Source organism: Rhineura floridana, chromosome 3 (assembly GCF_030035675.1).
Source record: "Rhineura floridana isolate rRhiFlo1 chromosome 3, rRhiFlo1.hap2, whole genome shotgun sequence".
Classification (NCBI taxonomy): domain Eukaryota; kingdom Metazoa; phylum Chordata; class Lepidosauria; order Squamata; family Rhineuridae; genus Rhineura; species Rhineura floridana.
Window position 1 is genome coordinate 70,795,145 of NC_084482.1, and position 6,000 is coordinate 70,801,144.

Sequence of the window (6,000 nt, forward strand, 5' to 3'; positions counted from 1 at the left end):
TTTTCACTGCCATCGCTGCTACTGAGTAGAGCATGTACCAGTGTTTGATTACATTCATTGGGGGTTATTCTCCACCTGCGGTCAAGCCATCTCCTTCTTGCTTTATTGCTCTTAGCTCTAGGGTATACCATGGAGCTTTCTGAGCTCTGCCAATTGGGAGAGGATGCTCAGGTGCAATTGTGTTAATCACCCAGGTCATCTCTGCATTCCACAGATCAACCAGGGCTTCAGCAGAAGAGCCAGCCATGCCAACCAGAGAACAGACTCTCCAGAAAACCTCTGAAGACCAATAGGATCCATTAGTCTCTGGGAGTGGACCATCGTAATAGGTCTCCTACCCCTGCGGAAGGAAAAGGCTACTGTAAGTCTACAGCAAACCAGCAGGTGATCTCACCATGACACAGAGGCTGTTTTTATGTCCCCCATCTTCAGATCACCCTGTCCCTGCCAGACTGAGAAAACCAAATCCAGAGTGTGCCCTGCTACATGTGATGGCCCGATGACATCTTGAGACAGCCCCATGGTTGGAGACCATGAAGTCCTGAGCCGCCCTAGGCAGAGTGGACTTGGCATAAATGTTGATATCTCCCAAGACTAACAATCTTGGGGTCCTCAACAGACTGTTGGGCAGTGGGGTGGACAGTATACTAACAGAATCTCCAATCTGTCCTGCTGGGCTAACCACTCTAGATTTTTACTCAGATGTAAGGGGAGCCTGAAGAGCAAGTTGTTATTCCTATAGACTACAGCAACCCCCCCTCCCAAGCCCTCAAGCTGAACAAAGTACCCGGGATGGCACAACTGGGAGACGCTAACGCTACCCTGCTCTCCCACCCAGGTCTTGGTTATACATGCCAGGCCAGCATCCTCATCCTCTATGCTCCAACAGCAAACACAGAAGATGAGGAGTTGGAGAGATTTTACACAGAAGTACAGAAAGAAATTGATCACACACCAAAATAAGATGTGCTAATAATCATGGGAGACTGGAATGCAAATGCAAGGAACAGAGAAGAACTAGGAACTGTGGGGAAATGGGACTTAGGAGATGAAACAGGAGAAAGACTTATTGAATTCTGTGAAGCTAATAATTTGTTTCTTGCAAACACATTTTTTGAGCAATCAAAAAGATGACTGTACACGTGGACATCACCAAATGGTCAATATAGGAATCAAATTGATTATATAATTGGTAGCAGAAGATGGAGAAGTTCCATACTTTCTGCAAAAACAAGACCAGGAGCAGACTGTGGTACAGATCATGAACTGGTAATAATGAATATTAGAGTAAAGCTAAAGAACAACAAAGCTATCATAATGCCAAAATTTAAATAACATTCCAGAATATAAAGATAAAATAAGGAACAGATTTGAGGCTTTAAACTAGTAAAATAGAGAACCAGAAGAACTATGGATTGAAGTCAGAGACATTATCAGGGAAGAATATAAAAAGACAATACCTCTAGTTAAAAAGAAAAACCTCAATGGATGACTGATGAAACTCTTAAAATGGTTAAAGAAAGAAGGAAAGCAAAAGCAAGAGGAGATAGAAATACAGTCAGAACCCTAAATGCAATAATACAGTGACTAGTACATGTATATTATTGTATAGAAACAGAAGAGGACAACAAAAAAGGCACAGCAAGAGCCCTATTCCAAAAGATTAGAGAAATGAAAGGGAAATTTAAACCAAGAGTATGGATGTTGAATAATCAACAGGGGAACACACTGACTGACTGAGATAAAATAAAAAGAAGCAATACACTGAAGAACTATATAAAAGAGATGCATAGATGACAGAGTCATTCATGGAGGAACCATATGATGAGGAACCAGAAATTTTAGAATTTGAGGTGAAAGCTGCTCTTAAAATACTTGGAAGAAACAAATCACCAGGAAGGGATGGCATACCAATAGAGTTGCCACAAGTTGCTGAGACTGAATCTATCCAAATTTTGACAAATATTTGTCAACAAATATGAAAAATAAAACTATGGCCCACATACTGGAAGCATTCAATATGCATTCCAATTCCAAAGAAAGGTGATCCCAGGGAATGCAATAATTATCGAACTCATAGAATCATAGAATAGTAGAGTTGGAAGGGGCCTAGGAATCCTTATGCTGGCTTCTTCTAGTACAATTAGTTAGTTGAATATGGTCCGTTATGTTTTACTCTGCTGTCACCTTTATTATTGTGTTTGTTTTCATAGAATCATAGAATAATAGAGTTGGAAGGGACCTATAAGGCCATCAAGTCCAACCCCATGCTCAATGCAGGAATCCAAATCAAAGCATTCCCGACAGATGGCTGTCCAACTGCCTCTTGAATGCCTCCAGGGTCAGAGAGCCCACTACCACTTCAGGTTATTGATTCCATTGTCATATGGCTCTAACAGTTAGGATGTTTTTCCTGATGTCCAGTCGAAATCTGGCTTCCTGCAACTTGAGCCCATTATTCTGTGTCTTGCACTCTGGGACGATCGAGAAGAGATCCCGGCCCTCCTCTGTGTGACAACCTTTCATGTACTTGAAGAGTGCTATCATATCTCCCCTCGGTCTTCTCTTCTCCACGCTAAACATGCCCAGTTCTTTCAGTCTCTCCTCATAGGGCTTTGTTTCCAGTCTCTTGTTGCCCTCATCTGAACCTTTCCAATTTGTCTGCATCCTTCTTGAAATGCGGAGACCAGAACTGAACGCAGTATTCAAGAAGAGGCCTAACCAGCGCTGAATAGAGGGGAACTAGTACTTCACGCGATTTGGAAACTATACTTTGGTTAATGCAGCCTAATATAGCATTTGCCTTTTTTGCAGCCACATCACACTGTTGGTTCATATTCAGCTTGTGATCAACGAAATTCCAAAATCCTTCTCACATGTCGTACTGCTGAGCCAAGTATCCCCCATCTTATAACTGTGCCTCAGTCACATAAAGTATTGAAAAAATACACATTCTCATTCTTAACCAGTTAAGCACAGGAAACTTGGTGAATTAAGCTTATAGAAAACACAATTTCTTCCACTTTCTGTCTCTGGACCCACTAGCTGATAAATAGGCTTTATTGTTGTCATTGTTATTGTTTTCTGGCCATTATATGTTTTAGAAACTTCAGAAAATTGATTTTTTTTAAGAAAAGGGAATGCACAAATAAAATTGAATTAGCATATGTAAATGAACAGTGACTGTCTCCGCCCTTCCTCTCTGGGGGAGAAACCCCACCATGATTGTGATGGATTTTATGGCAGCACGCTTACCTGCCTCAGGGATTCAGGTCAAGACAGAGTAGGGTTGACAGCAATGAAGTATTTTCTTTTTAACAGAGCCTTTGTACACCCCCTGTGCTCTGAACTTTGTGAATTATTCTGAGTTAAGCTGGCTTCAAAGCAGGATATGAGACTGTTATTGAATTAAGTCTGCTGTGTTTCGATTGCTTCTGTGGAATTGTGAAAATAACCACTTCACCTTAATTTTTAAGAGAAACAATATGGAATGCTTTTACATAAACGCACAAGAAATTCAGGTCTGAGAACTGGTAGCTTGCCCTGTACTGCTGCAACCTCAGGTCTACTGAAGGAATGGCACAAAGGGAAAGAGGTTAACCCCTATCCCGGAAATGGAATTTTTTGCAGCCTGAGGGCCATACTTCCTAATGAGCAACCTTATGGAGGCCACATGCCAGTTGTGGGTAGGACCAGAGGCCAAAGTGGGCAGAGTAAAATAAGTGACCCTTACCAATGTACAGGAAGCTATTATTCTAGCCATGCAAAAGTCGGGATTTTATACACCCTCTCCCCTCCATTCCAGGAAGCATTGCACAGTTCAAGGACACACTCCAACCAGACAACAGAACTCAAAGAGGGTATGGATTAGGGCTAGGGAGGGGTGTGGTCTAGAGAGGGAGATAGCCGTAGGGAGAATCCTGAGGGCCCCACAGAAAGACATGGAGGGCCACAGTCAGCCCTGAGGCCTGAGGTTCCCCATCCTTGCCCAACCCCAACACTGCATCTTTGATCCAAATCTGGAGCAGGGAAGGGTGTGGCTGCTTTTAACCAAATAGTGAGGAGTCTTTGAAGACCTGTTCACAGATCTCCTGTGTCACATGTATTCCCTTTCAAGGCTGTTTCTATCACTTCCAAGGGTTGAAAGGGGCATCCTCATCTGCCCTCCAAAGAACATAGGGTGACGTATATGATGTTTCCCACAGTATATTCATAAAATGTGGGCATCACACACAATCAGCCCTGGCCTAGATGCATAATGTATGTGGATGTTTAAAGATCTGCATACGTGTAAGACATCCATTCTTTAGATTTTTCCTGTGGTAAACACCAGTATGACTCTATGCTTCCTGCAGCAATCATCACTTGTAGAGCTAACCTGAGTTTCATGCCAGAGGATGGATGTGAACTCAGATCTGCTTGGAGATTCAGTTCCAAGAGTACTTAACTTGCACCTAAGGAATCATAAAGGATTCCATGCTGCGGGAGGGAGGGTTAACTTTCTCGCCTGCGCCATTTCTCCATCAGAAAGGCCTCCCAATGCCAAGCCACTAGCCATTTCTTGCCCAGATGAGAAGTATGACTTCAGGATCAGATGGAAAAAGCTGGAGCAAGCCCTCCATGGTTCTTCAGGTCTGTGAAAGTAATATAAATAACTGCAAAGTAATTATTGGGAAAGACAGATTTTGAGATAGATTTTCCCTGTCCCTTAAGCAATGCAAATTAAACAGATGCGGGGGACGAGAAGTGAGAAACATTTTCTAGGATTTGTATCTCACGTCGCTGAAAGCAGGCAGAGATACAGTACCTCTTCCGTTCCCATAGGGCAATCAAAAAGACCTAGAAATCAGAGAAGGAAGTTGAATGGGGAAGCGACTGATAGCCAAAGAGACCAAGCATGACTGGAATTTGATGACTAAAAAGGCTCTTTGTTAACACAGAGTTAAAGTGAAATCATTACGTCGTGTAAATGCTACAAAGGTGGGCAGTGCAAAGGTGAACTGAGGTTTCTGTTTAAGAACAAGTCTTACAGCATTTTTCCCTCTCTAAAACACACACACACACACTGCACACACGGAGGGCTAAACATTTCCAGTTTATTCCCACCCAGGGATGTTGGCAAATCATGCCTTGAGTTTCAAGAACTTCTTTTGGTTTAACTTTTACTCTTTGGGGTTTTCTAGCTTCCTTACACTCGTGTCTCAAGAGCCAATATTATTTATATCTTCAGCCTCCACAGACCCTAAAACTAAGAAGAGCTGTTACTCAGGGCGGACTCACTGTGACACATTCTGCAAGAAGGCTGCAATCCTAACTGCACTTCCCTGGGAGTAAGCCTCATTGAATTCAATAGGACTTACTTCTGAGTAGACATGGTTAGGATTGCACTTTACATTTTACCTTCCCCCCCCTCAAGCGGCAATTTATAGAACAGAATATTTGTGTGGGGTCTAATATTGACAAAACATCAGAAGTGTAAGGTGTAAACTATTAGACAATGGAGCTGGTACAGTCTCCCTGTTTTCTCTCTCAAGCTATTCAGGTACCTCTTTGCATGTGCCTATCTTTCAGTGTTAACTTTTCCCTCTGTGTTTTCATGGGAATAAAATCAATATTTAAAATGCCGTCTTGGAATAAAGGGGGATTTTTGCTGTTGTGGGTGCTTTCTTCAGTTGTAGTATTAAGATTGCTTTTAGGGCACTGTTAAGAGTCTATTTTCTAGAATGAAGTGATGTCATCTTCTGTACAACAGCATGAAACATATAGGTGCACCACTGTTATTAATAAGCTGGAAGATTTCAGGCACTTCCTGATGGGCTGTTTATTCATACAAAATGTGGTTGTTATTCTGCACTTTCTAATGAAATAATCTTGTCACTTTGCTAACCACAAAAAGTCCAGCAAGGAAAGTGGTGGAAAATTGTGCTGGAAATAGTAAGATGACAACCAGTAGCTGGCAAAGTTGTATAACCCCTCCACACTTATTAGAATGGATGCTCA